Source organism: Hypanus sabinus, chromosome 23 (assembly GCF_030144855.1).
Source record: "Hypanus sabinus isolate sHypSab1 chromosome 23, sHypSab1.hap1, whole genome shotgun sequence".
NCBI classification, from domain to species: Eukaryota; Metazoa; Chordata; class Chondrichthyes; order Myliobatiformes; family Dasyatidae; genus Hypanus; species Hypanus sabinus.
In genome coordinates, this window is record NC_082728.1 from 20,832,589 (window position 1) to 20,858,250 (window position 25,662).

Below are 25,662 nucleotides of genomic sequence, written 5' to 3' on the forward strand. Positions count from 1 at the left end.
TAATGAGGTTACCTTCTGTACCTAATAAAGTGGCCACTGAGTGTTTGTTCATAATTGACTGCTGCTGTAGCCCATCTACTTCAAGGTTCAATGTATTTTGTATTCAGAGATCTCTTCTCCACACCACTGTCATAACGCATGATTATTTGAGTTGCTGTTGCCTTCCTGTCAGCTTGAATCAGCCTGGGCATTCTTCTCTGATCTCTTTCATTAACAAGGTGTTTTTTGCCCACATGGATGTTTTTTTTTTGTTTTTCACACCGTTCTCAGTGAACTCTAGACACTTGTGTGTGAAAATCCAGGGAGATCAGCTGTTTCTTTCCGAGATACTCAAACTACCATCAATCGTTCCACAGTCAAGGTCACTTCCTTCCCCGTTCTGATGTTAGTCTGAACAACAACTGAACCTCTTGACCGTGTCTGCATGCTTTTGTGCATTGAGTTGCTGCCACATGATTGACAGATTAGATATTTGCATAAACGACCTGAGAGAGTGACCACTGAAAATATATGGCACACTGATGGGAAAAGCGGAGTGCAAGTTCTTTTGAATGAAAGATGATGTTCAGATGGAGAGAAAGTCTGCTTATTGAAAACTAGCTGTTTTGACAACACAGGTAGTGGGGTGGCTGAATAGAGACAGGAGTATCAGTGCATGTCAGCAGATTCCATGTGTGCATCTCAACAAATATAAATGTTGAGAAACAGGAGGTGCCCAAAGCTTTTGTCTCATGATCTTAATTACAGAAAGCATAGAATTAATAGAGGGCTTAAAGGAGAGTTGAGAAGAACCTTTGTTCCACGCAGAGGATAGTGGGATCTGAAACTCAGTGTTTCAAAAAATGACTGAGACAGAATTCCTCTTCACAAAATAAGTACTTGGATGAGCACTTTAAATCCAATAGCATACGTCTGCAATGACTGAATAATAGAATCAGCATCTGCAGATTTTCTCTTGTTTGTAATAGAACCAGGCTATTTTTTTTTAATTGGCTGGCATGGGAATGAGGGCTAAAATGACTCATTTCTGTACCATAACTTTCACCTCTGGTCAGTCACTAAATATATTGGGGTTGAACATCCTGAAGTGCTTCAATATTTAATTTCACATTGGGAGCAAAGTAATATGCACTTGTGCCAAATTTAGCCTTAATAATTGGCAATTAATTTCAAAGTATTATCGCTCTAAATCCTGGAAAGTCCTTTGGATTACCCAATGTCTTTATGCATCATACAGTGGAATTTAAACGAATGCCTGATTGTGTTAAGATGTGCGTATTCATGTACTTTTAGAAACTGTAGTTTGTATGCATAAAAGGCTGCTGTGTGTGTTTGAGAATTATTCATTGGTATGCAAAGCTGTCATCGGTCGCAGCATTCGCCAACGTGAATACCCACAAGCAGTGCAACTTCAGGTTTATTGATCTGCAACATGGGTAACATGCATTAAATGTGAAGAGTAGCTAGCTATTTCAGGAAATTCTCTAGCTACATCTCGACACATAGGAGTAGAACCAGGTGGGGGCAGTCCTACCCAACTTCAGGCTGCAGACTTATCAGTCCTAAATATACCAACAGCATCACAGCCTACTTTGTTGACTAATCTGTGCTGCGGGTCTAATTACTGGAATTATTTCTGAAGGCGCTTACTGGGGCAGGTGCGTTGTTTAGGCAGCTATATGTAATAATACACCTGTGAGTGTAGGGAAAGCCACATCCCAGTCCTTAACCCATCCCTAGCTATAATTTTAGTCTGGTTCTCTTTCTCGCTCTCTCTCTTCCCCACCCCCCCACTATAATCTCCCCCCAGCCCTACCTTTCTTTCTCTTTTATTTCCCATAATTCTCCACCTTCCCCTAGCCCATTTCCCTCCAGCCTATCACTTCCCAGCTCTCCACTTCATCCCTCCCCCCACTTCTTATCCCCCCTCGACCATTTCATGTTACTTCACTCCGATGAAGTGTTTCGGCCTGAAACGTCGTCACTGCCTCCTCCCATAGATGCCATCTGGCCTGCTGAGTTCTGCCAGCATTTTGTGTTTTTATTTATTTCCAGCATCTGCAGATTCACTCATGTTCCCAGTCCATAGGAATAGTTTTCCATCCAGCCAACTTTGTCCTGCTTATCTAGCTCCCATTTTAACATTTCCTCATATTTAATTGAACATCAGAGAAGAAAAGGGGCTTGAAAGACTCTCTCTTCAAATTGTTGTAAGGCACAGTACTAGTTTGTTTACTGCAACTGAGCATTCTGTGTTCAGTCAGAGCAGCAACCAGTTTTTAAAATCAGCATGATGATTGGTATCTGCAATGTTCCATGGGGGTAAAGATTCTAAAAGCTGCAAAAAAATGTAGAATATTAATGAACACAAGCAGGGCTGAAACACTGTAATCATGATTTTGTGATATTATATGTTTCCACTACAGCATCTTACAAATGCAAAAGCTGCCTTTGGCATAGGAAACATTGCAAAGATTTATTACTGATATATTCAATGAATCTCAGTGCATTTTGCTTTGTAAGTCATTTAGAAAAGGCTTGATTACAGTCGATTACTTTGTTCATTATTTAAAAGACTGAGTCAGAGTTGATCAGTATCCTTACAGGCAACACTAACTGTCTACTCCAATGCCAAGTAGTAAGAGACACCAGGATCTATTCTATCCTAATTTATCCAGCTCAGCATATGCTTGTATTTTGTATTTACATCAATATGAAAGTCACAGAGCTAGGGTAGAAACTTCTGTCAGAACTTCTTGAGCTGCCTATATTCCAGCCCCGTATACTCCTCCGTCTTTCCTTCATTCTCACTAAGTTGAAGAGTATCTTGTATTCCATACATGTGCCTCAAGTCTCCAGAAGCGTTCCAAACCACTTTTCTTGAATTACTTTATAATGTACAGTCACGGTTACGTGGTCAGAGTTCATATCTGTTTCCCACGCTTTTCAGCTCTTTTTCTCTCCTTTGCTTTTTCCTTGACTTAGCTCATTTAAATTAATTTTCCCAATTGCTACTGGACTCAAGTTGGGTTCTCCGCAACACTATTTTAATTTAGAATTTGTTTTGCTGTGTGAAATTTGATTGTACCTTTGGTTTTACAGTTCAGAAACAAAAGGTAGTTGGAAGAAAGTCACATCCAGATAAGTAGTTATTAACTGCATCATTTCTTATCCCTCTATGTGAGCAATTCATAAGTTTGTCTTCACCTCATGATAACCCCCAATGAGTTGAGAAGTTTATCATTTGTGGTTAGATGCAATTTGTTGTCCAGCTATTCTAACATGGCATCATAGTGCCTCTTCAAGGGATAAGAGATTCTCTGATTACAATTGGGGAGATAGGACTGGGAGCAGGTGTAAAAGGCCCTGTTCAAGTGATGGTGGCAACATGACATGTTTCATGTGGTCCCAACACTGAAGTAGTGGCTACTGTTTATGTGGCACAACAACATTAATGTACAGGTAGCCCTCATTTTTCGAACGTTCGCTTTATGACAGCTCGTTCTTATGAAAGACCTGCATTAATACCTGTTTTCGCTAACCAAAGAGGATCTTTGCTTTTATGAAAAAAGACGCCCATTCTATAAGTGTGTTTACCCCGAGAAAGACTACCATGATTGTTCAGCCTTGTGCGGCCAGTTGTGTGCGCATGCATGTACGTGCAGATTTTTTTTCTCTCCAAATTGATTTTGGCTCCCTGTCTTCCCGATTTTGATAAGTGAAACTACACCATGCATAAAAGTGTGCAACCATTGGTGTTAAAAAAAAATCATAGCTGTGTTGTGCGATTGATTATGAGAATCTACAGAGATCGTGGCTGGGTGAAAAACTGTGGAAGAAGACTGCACAACAGTGACTAGAGCTTGCTTCTGTTGTCTGGAGGTTATCCCTCTCAAAATTAGAATGGCGATCTGCAACCAGATGGAGTGACTGATCTCTGAACAGCGAGTCACAGTGTTGAAGGGTGTGTGTGAAGAACCGTGGAAATGTAAAGCTGAAGATAATGAAATAGCGGAAGTCATGCCCATATCAGGGACACTCGGGTAAAAAAAATCAGGCACCTCTGTGTATTGAAGAAAACAGCAAAGAAAGGGGTCGAATCCAAGCTGGGAGAAGTTAAGTTCAAACAGGATGCAAGAAGACTTTATAGGAAGAATGTTACTGGAGCATTTTTTGATCAAGGGAGGAGGAAAAGTACCTTGAATAAATGTTTCCAGGGCCTTGTAACTATTAAGTTTTCTTAAAAGTGTTGCTTAATTTTTACAACGATTTGCTTACATATACAGTACAAACCGTGCTTCCCACTCTCCCCTCTCCCTTCCCCCTTTCCCTACCATGATTCCGCTCTCCCAGCCCCCTTCCCCCTCTCAGTCCACAACAGAGTCCCGTATCAGAATCAGTTAAATCATATGTCGTGAAACTTTCTCTTTGCAGCAGCAGTACAGCGCAATAGGTAAAATTAGTACAGTACTGAGCACCCTAAAATGTACCAAAGACTTTTGCACAGTATTAGGGCTTGCTTTTCAAAGATGTCGACTTGGTTCATCACCTGCTTCAGAATCGCGTGATTCCATTACAAGTGCTTGATTCTTTGCTTTTTTATCTTTCAAGTCATTAATGGAATTGCATTTCTCACAGCTGTCGTTAATAGGGCCGTAAACTTCCACAATTTTGTTTTATTAAAATGGTAGAAACATGGTATCTTCCATGTTTTGAAACAACAGAATGGCTGGTTTGCTTTAGAGAGGGGTTTATTTATGTGGTTAGTCAGATTGAACTGTGTCAATTTTTTTCCAGCTGTATAGTAAATCTGTCGAGGGTTAGATCAAGCAGGACTGTGCACTGAATTCTGTACATGTCAATGTTTATAATGTAACTAATGAAACTATTGAGCTGCAGGCACTAATTGTCACATGAGGGTACAAAGATGACGTATTAACAGATCACTGGCTCAGGCAAAGCCAGGAGTAGGTTCTTAATCTAAAAGCTAAAATACCGAAGGAAAAACATTAACTCCATAAATGTTTGGATTCATGGGGAGAGAAACGGTTGACTTTCCCTGACATTGAACTTTCATCAGAATCGGTTCAGAGCACGCACCCTCAAACTGAATCATTAACAAGAGAAGATCTGCAGATGCTGGAAATCCAAAGCAACACACACACACAAAATGCTGGAGGAACTCAGCGGCTATGAAAGAGAGTAATTTTGGCATTTCGGGCCGAGACAGACCCTTCATCAGAACTTTATCTGGATAGAATCATGAGTTGTTTCTTAGTCCAGCTTCTGTCTAACTCTTTACACCATTTTATGTCTTCATGATGCGATCTTAATATTCCTGTATACCTAACATTCAGGAATGATAGGGGAAAAAAAAGAGGCATGAGAGTAATCCTATTAATTTCAGAATATTGTCACAATTCTGAGTAAAGGGATGTGTTCAATAACAGTGATGGGCCACCTATAGCCATCAAGAAATGGCTTCACTGAACAGTTTTGATAAATACGAGTAGAGAGCAGATCTTTAGGATGATCACTAACACCGTCTTTACTTGTTAGTGGTTGAGATAAAAAGAACGAACAATATGTTGGGTAGTAGTAGCTCCAATGGGCAGGACTGATACTGGGATGTGCTAAATTAGAGATGGAAGATGCATTTTGTGAAGACCCAGCACTTCCTTGGTGGGAATTAGAAAATAATCACGAAACGTCACGCTGGACTTGTCTTCTGCTTGTAAGTATTCTTTCTTTCCTGTTTTAAATGCTTTAAAATGTAGAGCATTTATATTTTAACCATGGGCCAGAGATGGGGTTTGCATACAATGGATGGTTTGTGAAGGAATTATAATGATTTATGATGAAATAATGTGAATTACATCATTAAAACCTGGGACTTTTTGCAGACCTGTAGAAACCTGAAAGAACTCAGTGAGTCGAGTAGCATCCGTGGGTATGAAAATAATGTTGAGGCTTCTGCGCCAGTCCAATTCCTTTGCCCCTACAGATGCTGCTTGACCTACTGCGAGATCCTCCAGTGGATTGTTTGTTGCTCCAGATTCCAGCATCTGAAGTCTCTTCTGTTTCGGCACCATGTTGATGAATAAGAAATACCATAAGACTGTAAGACATAGGAACAGAATTAGGCCATTCAGCCCATTGAGTAGGCTCCACTATTCTATCATGGTTGATTTATTATCCCTCTCAACCACATTCTCCTGTTTTCATCCTATAACCTTTGATACCTTAACTAACCAGGAACCTATCGACTTCTGCTTTCAATATACCTGATGACTTAGCCTCCATGTCTGTGCCAATGAATTCTACAGATTCACAACTCCTGCCTACCCAAGAGGTGATTCTGGAACTTCACTCCGATGGCAATTAATTCCATAAAATCAGTCAATGGGAAAACAAACATAAATGAAGTGATAGTTAACTAAAAATAAGGCAAGGGGATAATTACTTTACTTAACACGAACAGTTGGCCGTTTGTTTCCACGGTTTATTTACCAGAGTAACATTATTATCTTCTGCTGACCTCATCACTGTGTCTGGGGTGGGAGTTCATCCTCAGTCATGTATGACAAATAGCCATTATAGTACTGGCTGGACATCATACAGAACTTTGAACACTGGTCCTATTGATTCCAGTGGCATTACTATACTTCAATTGGCAGAACTGTGTAGATTTGAGAAGTCTTAATATGTTTAATTGTGTTTCAGAATGTAGCTGTAATATATAATTTTTAACTGTGCTCCAGTGTTTCAGCTTGCTTCTCTTTACCTCATGTATATATCCCTCGTGTACATCTTCTTAAATTTGCCTTGTGAAAATGACCACTCTGTAGGATGTAAATTTTGGTGAAAGGCAAAATTCCCTCTCCCACTTATTCGACCAAGCATGATGAATCCAGTTATAATGTAGTGGAAGTCATGAATACGGTTTTGATTGCATAATTTAAGAGAAGTTTGGATAAATACATGCATGGGAAGGGTATGCAGGGCTGAGGTCTGGGTGCAATTCATTGGGACTAGGCAGTATTACAGTTTGCAGGCCTGTTTATAGAACACTACAGCACAGGAACAGGCCTTTCAGCCCACAATGTTGTGCCAAACCAATTAAATTAATCATCAAAATCACCCGAAAGAGGCTCGGAATGTGCTGTGGATAGAGCTAAGGAACTGCAAGGATAAAAAGACACTGATGGAAATTGTATACAGACCCTCCCAAACAGTAGTAAGGATGTGGTCTACAACTTACAACGGGAGCTAGAAAATGCATGCCAAGAGGGCAATGATACAATTGTGATGGGGGACTTCCATATGCAGTTAGATTGGGAAAATCAGGTTGATGCTGGATTCCAGGAGGGGGAATTTCTAGAGTGCCTATGGGATGACTTTTTAGAGCAGCTCGTGGTTGAGCCCACTAGGGGATAAGCTATTCTGGATTGGGTGTTGTGCGATGAACTAGAATTAATTAAGAGACCTTAAGGTAAAAGAACCCTCAGGAGAAAGGGATCATAGTATGATAGAATTCACCCTGAAATTTGAGGAGGAGAAGCTAAAGTCAGATGTATCAGTATTACAGTGGAGTAAAGGGAATTACAGAGGCAGGAGAAAGGAGATGGCCTGAATTGATTGGAAAAGGACATAGGCAGGGATGACAGCAGAGCAGCAATAGTTGGAATTTATGGAAACGGTTTGAAGGCAAAGGATATGTACATCTCAAAGCTGAAGAAGTATTCTAAAGGCGAGATGACACAACTGTGGCAAACAAGAGAAGTCAAAGCCAACGTAAAAGACAGGGTGCATGTAATAGAGCAAAAATTAGTGGGAAGTTACAGGGGCCTCAATAAATTCTGGTATCTATGTACATTTAGCAAACAAGTCCTATAACCATAGCAAATGCTGTGGTAGCCTATAGAATATTGTGTGCCACCATTGAATGAACATTTAATTGCAGCTTTAAGGGTTTATATATGTTATGGTTTTTCAGTACTGTGCAAAAGTCTTAGGCATATGCATAACTAGAGTGCCTATGAATTTTGCACAGTACTGTAGTAATTTTATGTATTGCAGTGTACTGCTGTTGCAAAAAAAAACATATTTCATGACATGTGAATAATGATAAACGTGATTCTGATGTGGGTCTGTATTGTGGACTGAGTGGGAAGGGAGCAGAGAGAATGGAATTATGGTTGGGAAAAGGGGAAAGGAGAGGGGAGGGAGCGGAAAGCACCAGAGGGACATTCTGTAATGATCAATAAACCAGAATCAAATGATTTTGCATGCTGTTTCAGGGCTGGGAGTTTCTACACCCGTATCATCCCCTGGTACTACTTCTCTGCCACCTCCTGTAGTGCCCCATCCTCGCCGTTCCCAACATTCTTTGCTCCCCCAGATTTACAAACTCATTCTTCATTCCACATTGACAAATACAGTGCTGTGCAAAAGTCTTAGCCACTCTAGCTATACATATGTGCCTAAGACTTTTGCACAGTACTGTAAATGTAGGAAAAGAATCTATGTCTTTAAAATTGCATCTAAAAATTTAATGTGTATGCTGCTTAGCTTCGTCTGCTCTTCCTTCACTTAAGATGAAGTCTGCATTTGGTCTAGATTTGTTGCATACAGCTGTACTAGTGAATAATATGAAATAGTAAATCTTGTAGCTGCTTGCACCTTCAGTTAAGCTTACTACACTCTCAATAAAATTTATAATTGGAATTATGAGAACAATGATAAAATGTGACTAAAACTTTAGAAGTTTGTAGTTCATTTGTGTTGTGATCTGAACAGCTCGCAGACTTGATCCCTTCTATACAGAAGAACAAGCCATCAATTCAAATTACTTTGCACAGTGGTAGAACATTCAGTTCGGACAAGTTTGTAAACCAAAAAACGTTTTCATCTCCGCAGTTTTGTTAACAGATAAGGGAGACTGCCAGAAATGTATTTTTATTTGTTTTTTGATTCAAATGCAGAAGTTCATGGCTTTTAGATTCGTGATACTATATGGAGAATTTTAAATACCAAGTTAAAGGGTATATTCTAAAACAAGTTTGGAGTATTGACTAACTGGTTCAGGAAAGGTTCCTGCACCTAATTATACAGTTCAAAGCATTCATCTTACTGAATAGAACTACTGATCAAATTAATGTATTTTTAATGTGGTTGGGTTTAAAAATACCTGCATCATCTGGAATATATGGGACAGAGTTCAGCAAGTTCCTTCTACATTACAGTCATGTTAAAAGCTATTATTCAGCAATAACATTTAGCCTTGACCTGGAGATTTGTGTTAGCCTACAGTGAACAAATGCAGCTGAGTCACCAACAAATCACTTTAGTACAAGAATTCAAATCTCACCTAGGTTAAAAATTACGAGTGGAAGTTGGACTGTTTTATCAATGCAACATAATTCAAAGTAGATTTAAATGAAAGGACACTACATTAGCAATCATTTTGTGATGAAATAGAGGCTATCTGGAAATTAAGCTTCTGTTTGTGGTCTCCTTTTAGCAATTCCAACTTTCTATTAGCGCTAGATGCCCACTAAATGACCTTAATCATCATGAAACACGTTTCAACCCTTGCTAATAAATGTTGGAGCTCTATTCTCCAGAAAATGATAGTGTGATATCAACAAGCAGCACTTACAGATGTTGTCTTCCTTTAGCTACAATTTAAAGGTCCACAAGGCAGATATTTCATAATGCAAGTCCAGAACTGGCTGAAGTTGACTCAACACCTCCCAAAGTTCTTGGAGGGTGATCATGCAATGCTTGTTGCAATGTTTACTTATTGGTCAAATTATTTGCTGGTGTCTCATTTGTTTTGCGTCTGGTATTAGTTCCTAAATGGACCCTTTGGGCTAGTCACATAGCTCACTTGGGCACTGTTGGGGCTCTCAGGACTATGTTCAGAACTGCACAGTTGCAAAGACCTTAACCACAGAGGTACAAGGTCCTAATTAGTGCCTCTAAGGAGTAATATTTACACACATATTTTCAAAATCCTTCATCACTTAGATATGTAGTATCCTTCAGGTCAACCTGTAGCCTGAAATCCTCTCATTGAGAAGGCAAAGGCAAAGTAACTGTCAGCTTCTTGGCTTCTGAATTATTCCAGGCAGCTGCCACTGCTAACTGCTCTCTGTCAGTGTATTAATAACTGCAATATGAGAGATGTTACCTTAGACCAACTTGGATTTCTGTGAGAAGGAGATGGTATTGGGTTCAATGGGACTTACCAACATTGCTGGCTTCCCCAAGTTTCAGACTACCATCAGCTACACATGCCCACAAAAGCTCCTCTCAACAGCCTCACCATCATCTTAACGGAAGTCATTGGAACTTCTTCCCACAACGAGTGAGGTATCACTGGAATTTTGATGGTTGGGATTATTTAAGGAGGAAATAGATAAAATTTTGAAGAATTGTTGAATTGAGGTCTGTGGGGTACTGGCCCAGAAATGGACATGAAGCCTGGGAATAGAGGACAGGATCTGAGGAGCTGAGGACCTACTCATGCTCTTATCTTCTTGTGCTTTTATGGTCATCAGTAGGAAAGTTTTTTTTTTCTCCCGCAATATGCAGGTAGTTGTTGACCACAGCAGTTTTCTCATGGTCAGTGGCATGTTTATTGGGAACTTGCATCATTCCTTCCTTCCTTGGGGAGATGATCTTTGTCTGACATCTTTAATGGACACGAGTGCTTCTCATTAATTCTGTAACTTTACCTTCAGTTAGCGGCTAAATATAGGGGGTGAGAGCCCCAGACCCGGTCAAATTTAAGAAATCTCGTTTGGGTGGATGCTGTGCGATGTGTCACCAGTTACAAATCAGTACCCTGAGATAACAAAACAGTACACAATATGCAATTAAATGATTAAGCTTTATAATTCCTACTTTGACTATATGGTTAGTGAAGAAATGAAAAAAGGGCCCAATCTTATTAAACAGTCTGTCGCGCGATGTTGGAGTTCACTGATAAGCCGATCGTCCACCATGAACCTCCTCAGATCGACGCTGCCCTTCGGACCCTCGCTCCAAGTCCACCCCGTCCAGCGGTCTACCAACTCTCTCCATTCACGTCTTCTCTCCTCATCTCTCCCTAGCAAAAGACCGCGAAAATCTCTCTTCCAGTCTCACAAGAAAGAACAACAGCATTCCAAGCCCCATTATCTCTAGTCATAACCCAAACATTGCTGCTACAAAGAAACCATTACATTATCAGTGAAACCCTACAGCATGTTACATTCTGTTGGTAGTGATACCTCAGTAGCCAGCAGCCCAATTAAGCATCAGGCATACCATGACCAAAACAGTAGTTGAAAACGCTACTGGCCTGCTAAGCTTGCAGATCCACTGGGGATCCAGTGCAGTACACATCCAATTGATGTGGAGACCTGGTAGCATGTCCCATAACCTGACCAGACAAATAGTGTCTGAGAAGGACCAAACCCAAAATGAAGGTTAGTAGGGGCAGTAAAGCAACAGTGACCTACAGAGCAATGCTGCGTCCCAACTACACAAGCTTGGCCATCATGCTTACTGCACAAGGAAAGCAGAAAATGTTATAAACAACCAGGCAGGAACTGTGGACTAAGATAAAAGATTTTGCAGATACCAGATGTCTTGAGCATTGCACCAAAAATGCTGGAAGAATTCAGCCGTTCAGGAGCATCTGTTGGATCGTGATGAAAGGTCTCGGTCTAAAACATTGACTGTTCATTTCTCTCCGTAGATGCTTCCTGACCTGCAGAACTTCCTCCAGCATTCTTTGTGTGTTTGTATGGCCCAAGGGGAAGACTTGCTGTCAAAAATTCCCTTGGAGAAAGATTGTCAATTTGCACAACAGTATCATTGACTCAACCCACACTAAGCCCCATATTCCAAAGTCAACCAACTTACCAGTAAATAGCTAAATGGCCTTAGAAGAGGCATGATCTTCAATCATGAACTGTGCTAATGACACATCGAGGAGTTCATCCATGGTTATATTACTTAAATGTCTTACCATATCAGATTACTTTTTCACAATGGCTGGCATGCTCTTCGGAGCATTCTGCACACAGTTCATTTTCCATGATAGGGATTGATTCTGTTAGCTTTAATAGTGGTCAGAAATTGGTCTGAGGAATCACATTAGCAAGTAATCACCACTCTAGTCTGTGGAGCTGAGCTCAGGTCTGATTCAGGATTTCAACCCAAAGCATCAACAATTTCTTTCCTCCCTCTGATGCTACTGAGTTCCTCCATTAGATTGTTTAAAGGTATAGATCTTCAGGTGTGCTTTATTTGTCACGTGTAGAGGGCAACATCAAAACACCCAATGAACTGTATCGTCTGACTTGAATCAAATCAGCGAGGACTGTACTGGGCAGCCCACAACAGTCGCCAACATAGCTTTCCCACAACTCACTAGCCCTAACTGTATGTCTTCAGAATGTGAGGGAAACAGTCTGGTCACTGGGAGAACATAAAAACTCCTTACAGATTGCCCTGTTATCAAAAACTATTGGAGGGGGATACACAATGCCCTACAAGACATCTTTAAATGTGAAATACCCTTGGAGAATAAGACCATATATTTTGGATAAATACCTCAAGAATGGTTGAAAATAGATAAATATTTAATGAATATACTGTTGATGGCTGGTAAAAAGACTCTTACTGGGAAATGGTTATCACAGGAGAGCTCAACTTTAAATACATGGATGGAAATTACAATGGACATTTACAAAATGGAGAAGATAACAGCAGCTGTTAATCACAAGCTGGATCAATTTGATTCATACTGGGAAAAATGGTTTAACTACATAATGCTTCATAGGCCTGATTTTATTCTCACAAACCAATGAATCTGTTTTTTTAAAAAAATCACTCCCTACTTGTACATAGTTCTTTCCTTTTGCTTGTTTTTTCTTTCCACTCTTTTCTATAAGTGTATACCCCAGATAAATACTTTGTGGAGATTTGTGATATATATGATTATATGATATATATGTACAATGTCTGGAATACATTTTATGGAAATGTTTGTTTGATGAACTTCAATAAAAAAATAAATTACAAAAAAAGACTCCTTACAAGCAACAGTGGGAGTTAAACCCACTGAAATCAACAGTGCTGTAATAGCAAATGCTGACTGTCAGCTCTGGCTCCTTTCCAAGTTAGAGTCGGCTTCTTGGATATTCTGAGTAACATTCCACTCACAGTGAGGTGAAACGTGAGCCGGGGGAGTGTGGTTGGTGCAAATAACTGCATCTGCAAAAGTGGGATGAGTTCATGTGTGTTATATCGCTGCTGAAGTGGAGGGGAGATCTGCTCACATCACTGCTTCAGTATGGGAGAGATCTGCTCACATCTAGTAACTCTGTTCAAAGAGGGCAGTTTGCTGCTGAAATGCAGCATTCCTTGGCCCCCAGATGATTGTGTGCTAATCAGAGTGACGCCTCTTTTGAGAGCAGCAAAGTGCTCGAGACTTCACTGCTTAATCAGAAGAGTGACGTGTTCTTGAGTGACATTTCCCCCCATGGACTTTGGTGAGTGAAAAAGGCACTGAGGTAGAGACCGGATGGTTTCCAGGACTGCTATCAACTTAACCAGAAAGTGCTGTCAGATGGGATTAACACTAAATCCTTGAAGAAATACAAATCACCTCCAAAATGGGAATAGTTGCCCTGCTTCCCACAATATTCATCACCTTGTCATCTGCACTCTGCAGTGTGCGTACCATCCCAGTGTGTATTCACAACAGCCTCCCGAAAGTATTGTGATTGTGTTTCTCAGCTCAATACATTTTGCTGTTTAGGTGCATCAGCACCATCTCCTTCATCATTCCAGGTTGCTTAATTTCATTTCCTGTACACAAGTGTAAAGGAGAAAGAAATCATTTTTACTCCAAATCCGATGCAGCACAAAAAAAAACTCTCCTCCTTTGCTTCTGTCTCTGGGTTCTAGTGTTGTGGTGGGTGATAAAGGATTTCGGGGGGGGGGGGGGCGGTGGTTGTCATACTCTGCATAAATAAGAGTTGTACAGACATCTGCACCAAAACTATCTTATACTGATGCAGTAGTACACATTTTTCATATTAAATATGTGTACTCTGAAGGGAAAGCATTAATTAACAACAATCATTGGTATTGAACACACCTCATTTGCCCCTCCATGCATGAGGAAGTGTGTCCTTTCCTCTTTCCTGAAGAGGGTGTATAATTGACCTGTTCCCCATCGCTGGTGACCTTCCCTTAATATCTGGTGGTTTCAGTATTAATGCCATCCTACATATAGTGGCATGATCTGTTTTGGGTTGGGCCAAACCTATCTGAGAGATGAAGATTGATGAAGCAAGAGATGAAGAACTTCTCTGGGTGAGGGTCAATATGAAAGAGCAGCTGTATTTATCCTTGTATGTGTCTCAGGTAGAATAACATTTCATTGTTACCTAGTAATATATCTGATAGGTCCCTATCCTTGCCCTATGACTTTGTCTCCTTCACGACAACCACAGTGTCAAAAAGAGCTGGGCTGCACTCATGGAAGAACAGAGTTAAGCCAGATGCTCAAGGGTTGGAATACCACAAGGATGAATGGTGGGGTACAATGGAGACTGAGGAAGAATACATGGCCCGAAGTGCATGGCCCAAAAAACATCGGGGTCCTTGTGAGGAGCCAGGGAAGTCTGTGGGGATGTTGGAGCTGGCAACTCTTCTTGACCTGTTCATCTCCATGCAGCAGGCCTGGGATGAAATACTTCTACAGAAGGTCCAAGAGCTACCAATCAGCCTGAGCGGAGCTCCATCACCAGAGACAAGTGTTGATCCGGGAGCACCCACTGCACCAGGAACTCCAAGGTTCATTGTGCCTCCAGTCTCCAAGGAGGTGTGGAAGTTGGATTTGACAGTTAGTGAATTGTTATATTGGAAAGTTAAAGACAAAGTGTGTCGTGGAGAAAGCCTGTGTATATTTGTAAATTTTTGTACATGTTTATTTTTCATTTGTCTGCTTGTAAACTTTTTTTTCTTCACAACTTTTGGGCAGCTTTTGCACTTTTTCCCTCCTGGCACTAAATAAAACCCTTTGCACTAACGTGCTGTTGTGGCTTACCTTCTGTTTTTTTCTCCCTACTGGTGACCCTCGTCGGGCATGCTCACACACACCTAATAGAGAGGTGTGACACACAGTGAATGTTTCTGCTGACTGGGTATCTCAGAGCATGTGGCTTTAATGTCTGATAGCTTTCTCTGAATTTTGCCCAATAAAGTATGTTGTCAGCTGGTTTGAATTTGGGCATTTGCCTTTGGAAACCCCACAAGCTGTTTTTTTAGCATTTCATTCTGGATGGGAAATACTCCAGCACTGTTGCATGCTCGTCTTTCACCATTTTTTTCATGTGTGAGGAGAACCCAATTTGGCCCTAAGCTATGCCAATTTCTTAAAGCACCAAAAATGACGAAACCTAATTTCTAAGCAGTAACATTGTAGAACAGTGCTGGAGCAGAATACTAATTCAGACGAGACAGCAAAGGTCACAGACAGGCAGTGTATCTTGTGCTTGTGTATCAGTGTGCTTGTTCTTAGGATGGACAGACTTCCTGGATATAATGGTTTCTTTCCAAAAGTATTAAAATAAATGCAGAAATTACAACTGCATTATGCACAATTTTCCAGACTGCTTTAGATTCGGGAAGTATTCCTTTTAGATTACAAAATTGCAGACTCCACTCCTGAAGAGGAGGAAACAAAAGCAGCAGATGCTGCGAATAGCTACTGGAAACTACGCAAGAGTTACTAACAGTTTGCATAAATATGAGCTGATCAAAGAGATTTTCAAGAGAAAAATCATACTGACCTAATCCTTAATGATAGACTTGGGACTCTTAATGGATCTCTTACAAAGCATTTGATGAAATTCCATGCAAGTGGCTTAGCAACAAAATTTACTGTAAAATGCGGGAATTTATCTAAAGCAGACCCAGACTATTGTGCTCACTAAATGTCAACACGTACGAAGGGGAAACTGGAGAACTTGGCTGCCGTTGAGTCATGCAGCATGGAAACAGGCCCTTAGGTCCATCTAGTCCATGCTGACCAAGATTCCCCATCCAAACATTTTGGCCCTTAACCTTCTGAAGCTTTCCACTCAATGTACCAGTCCAACTGCAACTCATTCTAGGATGTTATTTGTTCCTCAGCCTGTTCTGGAATATGTGTAGACATTTGTGGACATTCATACTGCCTGTTTTGGGTCTACTGCAGGCTGCTCTGGAGATTTGGACCTAGGATACAATTTGGTTCAGAATGCCCTGACTCAGTTCTATTGTTTTCACAATTTGTGATTTTTCCTCCATCTTTCTCCAAGCATTGGTGGTTGGTCTTTTTTTAGATAGATACTTTATTGGTCCCAAAGGAAATTACTGCGTTACAGTAGCATTATAAGTACACAGAAATAAATATTAGAAAGAATTTAAAAAACTTACCACAAATAGTCTAACAGGAGAGAGTCATCACTCCTCCAGCTATAGACTGACTCATTATAAAGCCTAATGGCCGAGGGTAAGAATGACCTCATATAGCGCTCTTTGTCTTAGTCTCTTACTAAAAGTGCTCCTGTTCAGCCAAGATAGCATGCAGAGGGTGAGAAACTGTGCCTAGAATTGCCAGGATTTACAGTAGAGTGCATTGTTCTACCACAACCTCCAATGTGTAATTTGACTCCTATAACAGAGCCAGTCTTTCTATCAGTTTATTTTGCCTGTTAGCATCACCTGTGTTGATACCATTCCCCTAGCACACCACCACATAGAAGATTGTACTGGTGACAACAGTCTGGTAGGACATGTGACGGAGAGGCCAGTATACCCCGAGGACCTTAGGCTCCTTAGGAAGTAGAGGAGACCTTGGCTCTTCTTGTACACAGCCTCTGTGTTGATGTTCCACTCAAGTCTGTCATTCAGATGCACCTCCAGGTACTTGTAGGTCCTCACCATATCATCAATAGTAACAGGGAGCATTGCAGGCTTACTCTTTTTCAAGGTCATCACCATCTTCTTTGTCAAATGGTGCAACCTGAATCATCTGCAACTCAGTATTAGTAAGACAAAGTCCTCCACCAGGCCCTATATTCATCCACCCATACTCCCTTTAGTACACCCAACTACTGCCGAGTCATCAGAGAATTTCTGCAGATGATGTGATTTGGTTTTGTATCTAAAGAACTAGGCATAGATAGTAAACAGGAGAGGCTGGTCAGGTCAGCCCTCGATCCGCTGCAGGAGCACATTGCTGTCATCCTCTTGCTGAGCAGAGCCTACTCCTATTTGGATAAGTAGGGCAGCACTGTGAAGATCATTGTCAAATGCCTCCAATACCAGACAGCCCTCATTGCTGTATGGTTCTTTCAGGTTTCTTGCTTTGCAGCTGCTGGTAAGCAGACAAATCTCAAAGGTTGTATAATTTATACATTCTTTGATAATAAATCCTCTTTGAATTTGAATTTAATGGTCAGAGGCAATAGATGTCTTTGCAGGGAGAATATGTTAATTTATTACTGTATATTTCATAGATTAATATATGGTATATGGTTCCAAGGTTGTCAAGCCGAGGAGTGGTAGTGGGGACAAGCTCCCACTATCTAAAAGTGCTCCTCATGGCATGAACCTCAAATAGCCTCTGACAGCCAAGTCCAACTCCTGGCCTTCTCATGTGACTTAGCCTCTAAGCCCAGCGGAACTGTTTGTACTGACAGGAGAAGGGGGTGAATGAGGGTGCTGGCACCTTAAAACCAGTGCTTTGGGTAGATGGAGCTCGTCAGCCTGGGAGGGCAGTCCATCTAAGAGAGGGAAAACTCTGATTTCAAACCTCCGCTGCCTTGCGGCCATACCCACTCATGGGAAAGGCTTCGGGAGTAAACCCTGAGGACAAATCCGGAGCTGGAGTCCCTGAGGCAGTCCGATGTTGCCTTCAACCTCATTCTGGCAACTCCTGTGACGTCACTGGTGCCAAGCTGTATCGGCCCTTGCCCTTCCCTTGGACAACATTGGTGGCATGGAGAGGAGAGACTTGCTGCTTGGGCAACTGTCGGTCTTCCATACAACCTTGCCCAGGCCTGCACCCTGGAGAGGACAAGACTTTCCACGTGCAGATCCATGGTCTCACGAGACTAGCGGATGCCATCATATTTGAAATAACTTGGTATAAGTTTAAGAACATGGTGACTTTGGAGGGTCCTAGCATAATGGGGAGTATTGCATGCCAATCAACTAATGCCAGACTCCCCATTGGATCTGGGTTTGTGCTGCTACTTACACTGCTAAAATACCAGTCTAAACCTGCTCTGGCAAAGTTACAAATGAATGGACAGCGAGACTATGAGTTTACATTTAATATCAGAATCAGATTTATTATCATTGGCAGACATAATAAGAACATAAGAAATAGGAGCAGGAGTAGGCCATCTGGCCCATCGAGCCTGCCCTACCCATCCATCCCTTTCAAAATGTTGTATGTTTCTATAAGATCCCCTCTCGTTCTTCTGAACTCCAGAGAGTATAGTCCCAGGCAACTCAATCTCTCCTCATAGGCTAACCCCTTCATCCCTGGAATCAACCTGGTGAACCTTCTCTGCACTGCCTCCAAAGCCAGTATGTCCTTCCTCAAGTATGGAGACCAGAACTGCACACAGTACTCCAGGTGCGGCCTCACCAGTACCCGGTATAGTTGCAGCATGACCTCCCTGCTCTTGAATTCAATCTCTCTAGCAATGAAGGCCAACATTCTGTTTGCCTTCTTAATAACCTGTTGTACCTGCAAGCCAACTTTTTGTGATTCATGCACAAGCACTCCCAAGCCCCTCTGCACAACAGCAAGCTGCAATCTTTCACCATTTAAATAATAATCTGCTCTTCTATTATTCCTTCCAAAGTGGATGATTTCCCATTTACCATGTTGTATTCCATCTGCCAGACCTTGGCCCACTCACTTAACCTATCTATACCCCTCTGCTGACTCTCCACATCCTCTGTACAATTTGCACATGTCGTGAAATTTGTTAACTTTACGGCAGCCATACAATGAAATACATGATAAATAAATATAGAGGAAAAAATCTGAGTTACATTAAATGTGTGTATATAAGAAGTCCAAAAGTTACGTTAAAATAAGTAGTGCAAAAAAACTGAAATAAAAGAAGTATTGAGGTAGTATTCATAGGTTCAATGTTCATTTAGGAATCTGATGGTAGAAGGGAAGAAGCTACTTTTGAATCACTGAGGGTGTGCCTTCAAGCTTCTGTACCTCCTTCTTGACGTCAACAATGATGAGCAAGCATATCCTTGATGGTGGGGATCCTTAATAATGGATGCTGCCTTTCTGAAGCACTGCTCCTTGAAGATGTCTTGGATACCATGGAGGCTAGTACCCATGATGAAGCTGACTAACTTCACAAGTTTCTGCAGCTTATTTCAATCTTGTACAGTGGATCCCCACACCCCCGCCCAAGTACCAGACAGTCAGAATGCTCGCCACAGTACATTGTAGAAGTTTTCGAGTGTTTTAGTTGACAAACCAAATCTCTTCAAACTCTTAATGGAATGTAGCCTTCTTTACAGCTGCATCAATATGTTGTGGCCTGGTTAGGTCCTCAGAGATATTGACACACAGGAACTTGAAATTGATCACTCTCTCCCCCATCCCACCCCCTTCACACAGGATCCCATGCAGCTGGATCTTTAGTGGTTTAAAAAGTTAAAGACAACTGACTTTGGGTACAAGGCATTCAACAATTGCCCCAATTTTGCCTCCTCACAACCATTGATGTTCAGCCTTTTAAACTGAAATATATCCTGCAAATCTAGAAATTGTTTATACATTTGGGAATCTAGATCTGTCAGTTCTGTCTATCACTAAAACCTGACAGTAGGGCCCAGTCTTATGGTAGTTCCCAATACTGCACTGAGGATTTAACACTCAAACACTGTGCCAATTAAAACCTGGTGGTATAGGGGAGAAAAAATACTGAGAAGGAGCTGAAAGGGAAAGAACATTTTGTTTGAATTAATTTGCTTTCTTTTATATTTTAAATTAATTCTGTTTTTATTTTGTTTTTAATTATCTTTGAAGGTGTAGACTATTCAACAACTTTAATGACAGTTTTGCCAGAAGACTGCTACAGGCCCAGTTTTGCCTTCTTTTGAGACCTGTGAGGTGTGTTCTGCCTCAGACAGATGCCTCAGACATCTGCCTCAGACAGATGCCTCAGACATCTGCCTCAGACAGATGTTTTCGAAAGGGATGTGGAGGTATTCCTGTGCAGTGAGTCACAGTGTGACTCAGAATCTACTGCAACGTCCTCGTCCAACTTCTCTTACTTCCTTCAAAAACTGAGTTTATCTAAACGCAGGTGGTCCAGCCAACTCTCCTTTAGAAGTCCATGCTTGTTCATTTTGCTGTTAGTTTAGACTAGAGTATCGTTTATGAAACCTGCTCCAATTGTATTAAATTGCCTCCTAAGATCAATCCACCTCCTTCTATTGAAAAATTTGCAATCCTTAAAACATCTTGGGAATATTTTTCGTCCAAAATCAAGTATGTGTGCCTGCCAAGGACAGATTCCAATTTACCCTAGCCAGATGTCTCCTCAAATCACTTGTTAACCCTTCCTCTGTTAAGTAATGCCATTCAGGATCGTGCCTTGTTCCTCTGTATATCTGATCTAAACATTAAGGTGGAATGGTCATTATTTCCAAGATGCTCTCAGGTTGTGATGGTCACCTCATGGCCAGTAACAGAAATGCTCTCTTCCTTTCTAAATCAGCGTTCAGAAAATTCTTTTCAATGTACAGTCGGCCCTCCTTATCCACGGATTCCACATGCGCGGATTCAACCAGCCACAGTTCGGGAAAACCGGGAAGTTCTCTCTCCAGCACTCGTTGTTTGAGCATGTACAGACTACTTTTTCTTGTCATTATTCCCTGAACAATACAGTATAACAACTATTTACATAGCATTTACATTGTATTGGGTATTATAAATAATTTAGGGATGATTTTAAAGTACAAGCAGTCCCGGGTTATGAACGAGTACCGTTCCTGAGTCTGTCTTTAAGTCAGATTTGAAGTCGGAACGGGTACATCCAGTATTATTTAGCCTCAGTTAGTCAAACGTTTGTCTTAATATACAGTATATATTTTACCTTTCTATGCATATAAATCACTTAAGAAACATATGTATTTCAATAATTAAACCACTGTGTTGTTTAGTAATAATTGTAGCTTTCATTGGGGCAGGGACTTTCACATTCTCCATTAAAATTGTTCCAATCGTTGACTGACAGTAACCTGATGCTTTTCCAATGACTGATGGTGTTTCACCTCTTTCTGATTGCTTTATTACTTCCACCTTATTTTCAATCATGATTGTCATTATTTTCATAAACATAAACACTGCAGATTCAGAGCTACACTGCAGATTCAGCGCTGCACTGCTGGGTCCTAATGTCCACCGCACTGAGACAGGTTAAATAAGGTCCGTGGTTCCGCTGGGTCCTAAAAACCACCGCATTGATACAGATTAAATAAGGGACTTGAGCATCCGCGTTTTTTGGTATCCGCAGGGGGTCCCGGAGCCAATCCCCCACGGATAAGGAGGGTTGACTGTACCTGAAATTGCTTCTTTTCTTTCCCCTTAACACATTCACAGTCCTTTTGGTCATCTTTTATTATGCAACAGTTACATGGTAGTTTGTAGCTCAGTACAGCAACTGAAAGAGTGTGGTCATGCATTTACACTTCTCGCCTGGCCAGGACTTCTTTGCATTACCCCTTCTAATTATATACTGGTTTTAATTCTGTTTGTACCATATTGTTTCTGTCCTTTTTATAGCTACCTTTCAGTGTCCAAATGCTAACGAATCTTCCCTGAGGTTAAGTTTGACACCTCAGCTGCTGCAGTTTTAGGCTACATCCACACTAGACTGGATAATTTTGAAAACGCCGGTTTTGCGTAAAAATGATAGGCATCCACACTATGTGTTTTTGAAAATATCTCTGTTCACATTGAAACGAAGATTTCGGTGAATTTCCTCCTCCTGCGCATATGCAGGACACATAAACCGAAAACAAGCGACATGTTTGGTGTCGAATCTCGCCATAAAAGTGCGCGTTTGTGTAGTTACAGACTAGAAAAACTTAAAATGAAAGACAGCTGTTGGCTCTCATGCAGGAGAACTTAAACCAAGAAAAAAAACAAATACTGGAGCGTATGGCGGCAGCTGACAGTGAGTTCACAGACAGATTGGCCCGGCTGACGACGAACATTGAAAAACTGACTAACTCTGGTGCATTAATAAAGCACCTTGTTAAATGTATAAAACATGTCTGCATCAGTGTTATCTTGTATTTCCATACAATGTTACATTAGGCTGTTACACATCTATTGTCAGAGAAGTACTTACTTAAGTAGTAGGTAAACCACCTTCATACGAGCAAGGACAGAAAACGGAAAAGTGAGTACAGTATACTTATTTATTCAGTAAGTTATGGGTCAAAGTATTTGGTGAGTACATTTCTAACTCTTCTGTCGTCAGTTTTGTTGCTGTCTGTTCTGAAATTGGTAGGTTGCGTTCAAGAAAACAATGAAATAGCACACTGCCATCTGAGCATTTTCAAAAGTCTCCGATTACCCCGTCCACACTGATCTGCCTGAGCAATGTTTTCAAAAATACCCACCCTGGAAAGCATTTCTGAAAAGCTCCAGTTTTGAGGGACGAAAACGCCGTTTTAGTCTGGATGGAGGGTAAAAACGAAGAGAAAAAGCTTCAATTACGGATTTATCTGGCGTAGTGTGGATGTAGCCTTAAATCGGATAAACTATTAGTGTCTTTGGGTTGGGGAGTCAGGGAAACAGATCGAAAGAGCGTTCTTGGGATCTCTGCTAGGTGAGGGACTAGCGGCATTTTGGGAGGGGTGGGCAAATGAGTACTTTTTGGGGTAAATGATGGGGCAAAACCAAGTGTTGTAGACCAGGGAAAAGTACACACTCAGGACGACAACTAGTTTTTCGGGTTTTAATTCCTGCATCTGTTTTAGATGTTTAAGTGCCAGAAGAGGGTCTTAACACAAAACCAAACAACTTTACAATCAGGTTCTGCCGTTACAATCTCTGTTTAACCTTCGGTCCACACACTTGTGTATCAACCAATTGCATATGCAGTATAAAAATACAAAGAAAATCGCACAAAACTAATACAGTACTAATACGGTAGTGGCAATTCTGAAGAAACACAATACGAACAGCCTTAGAATCCCCCCAACCCTGTACCTTATACATAGCAGTGAAAAATGTAAGTGAATACACCTCATCTAAGATGTCTACTACTCTTTAGTACACATATGCTGAACCCCCGAACGGAGACTAAACATTCCCGTTACGCGGTTACATGCACAATCAGTCATGATACAATAAAATTAGACAAAAGGTACACTTTGGCACAACTTTTACAAGATATTGCCTGGTAGTTAAATTACAGGAAGACCGACCTACTTGGCCGGTGAGGAAGTTTGCAAGCCACGCTATCCAGTGTCGAGTTCTTTACTCGTGAAAATCTAAAGCATCCACATGTAAAACATGTCAAATTACCGATATTCTCGATTCACCAACAAGCATAAATGAATTCACATGGATATAGTAAATTAATGCTCACCTTTCCTCACCATGCCCAGTACCTCTGGGGCAACTTGATTTCAACGCCCCAACAGCTTCAGCAGCAGAAAACAAAATGGTCTCCCCACTATCCCGCGTGTGTGTAATGACATCACCATCTCCACTTAAAGGCACAGTCACCTATTCTATCATTACCTGGATGAATGCCTAAGTGGAGTTTTAACGATACTGAATAGCATTCAATAGTCATCCAGTTACACAAGGAATGTGAGAAGACTGTTGTAACCAGTGTGTGATGGGCTATTGTAATGTCTGCAGTGGAGTAGAGACCAAGGAGGGTTAATGTGCAGAGGATCATTTCAGTGCATGAAGGAAGGCCAAGGTTGTACAGCCTCAGAATACAAGGATATTCCTTAGGAACAGAGATGAGGAGGAGTTTCTTTCGCCAGAGGATGGTGAATCTGTGGAATTCATTGCCGCAGACCTTTGTAGAAGCCAAGTCATTTGGTACATTTAAACCAGAGACTGTAGGTTCTTGATCAGTAGGGTGCCAAAGGGAAGGCAGGAGAATGGTGTTGAGAAGGATAATAAATCAGCCATGATGGAATGGTAGAGCAGAGTCGATGGGCCAAATGGCCCAATTCTGCTCCTATGTCATATGGTCTTTGGGTAAGCCAAGTTCTTCCAGATCTTTTTGGCACATAGCATGGGGAATGATGTGCTTCTGGACCACCCCAAAGCAGAAATAGTATCAGAGTTACAAAGGTGACTGACTGCAGAAACACCAAGTTAAGTTTTCAAAATGCCAGTGAAGCATTAAGCTAAGTTTCGGTTGATTCAGAGTGGCATAAACAATATAAACAGAAAAATGCTATAAATATTCAACAGGTCAGACTTCAACTTTTGAAAGACAAACAAAGTTGTATTTAAGGTTGCAGCCCTTTTCCAGAACTGTAGGCCAAGGTGTCATAGCTTTACTGGAAGGGAGGTTCTGCTTTGCTGATGGCCTTGTCAACATTTATTCCTTAGTCAAGTGGTTTCTTTGAATTTCTGAAAATTGGGGCAAGGGTATTTTTATCTCCAGACCAATTCCAACTCAGGGTCGCGGCCCTCTGGATGTTTTATCTGGCTGCTCAGTGTGCTTGATCTGCTTCAGGTGTAATGTAAAGCACTGAACTTTGGCTTCATTGACAACTTTAATCTATTTTGGGAACACACCATATGTTTTAAAGCCCAGTGGTCTTACCCAAACAGTTTGGGCTCATGGATGCTGTCTACAGACACATTCCACTGATCTCTGGCAAACCCACGTGGATGACTGTTTACAGTCAATGGTGCACGTGATCCTTCCCTGACTATTTCCTCCTCACTGTCCAGCAGTTCAGTAAATGGTGCCCATTCTATTCAAACCATTGTCACTGGAAGGGCCCCCAGACTGAACTATCCTATTAAAAGTGTTAACAGAAATAACCTTTAACTCTTAAAATCTATCTCCCCTGTTGCACCACTCCAACCTACTCTGTTTAAGCTAGCTCTTCTAAATGTGAGATCCCTTTCAAGTAAGATTTACCTTAAATGATTTTATTAGCCCTACAGATCTTGATTTTATATTCCTAACTGAGGCCTGGTAAAAGCCAAATGAATACAGCCAGTTATTTGAACTCTGTTTCCCTGACTATGACAGATTTAGCACATCTCGGCACTGTGGCAAGATGCAGGCTTGCCAACGTGTCCTAAAAGCACTTTAGCTGCAACCTACTGTCTGCCAACAATTTATCAAGTTTTGAGGTGCCTATGGATGTGATGGAAGGTATGGCGTTACTAGTCAGGGAAAGTGTTCAGCAGTGCTTAGTCAGGACTGACTGAAAAACTCATCTAGCGGGGATTGATGGGTGGAACTGAGGAATAAGGAAGATATGACCATGTTAATGGGGCTGTATTATAGACCACCCAACTGTCCGTGGGATTTAGAGAAACAAATTTGTGAAGATTGT

The 25,662-nt window shown here is 41.2% G+C and overlaps 1 protein-coding gene across 3 annotated transcripts in view; it reads left to right on the top strand.

The window, feature by feature from the left end:
• The window catches only part of wipi1 (WD repeat domain, phosphoinositide interacting 1), a 97,412-nt gene that overhangs the window by 27,053 nt on the left and 44,697 nt on the right, over positions 1-25,662 (top strand). Inside the window, exon 1 of one of the 3 annotated variants that reach the window (XM_059948482.1) lies at positions 5,131-5,734. The exons of the other annotated variants lie outside the window; for them this stretch is intronic. The gene's annotated coding sequence lies outside the window, so the exon portion shown is untranslated. Of the gene's footprint in view, positions 1-5,130; positions 5,735-25,662 lie in introns of those variants that run through there. 3 annotated transcript variants of the gene reach the window in all.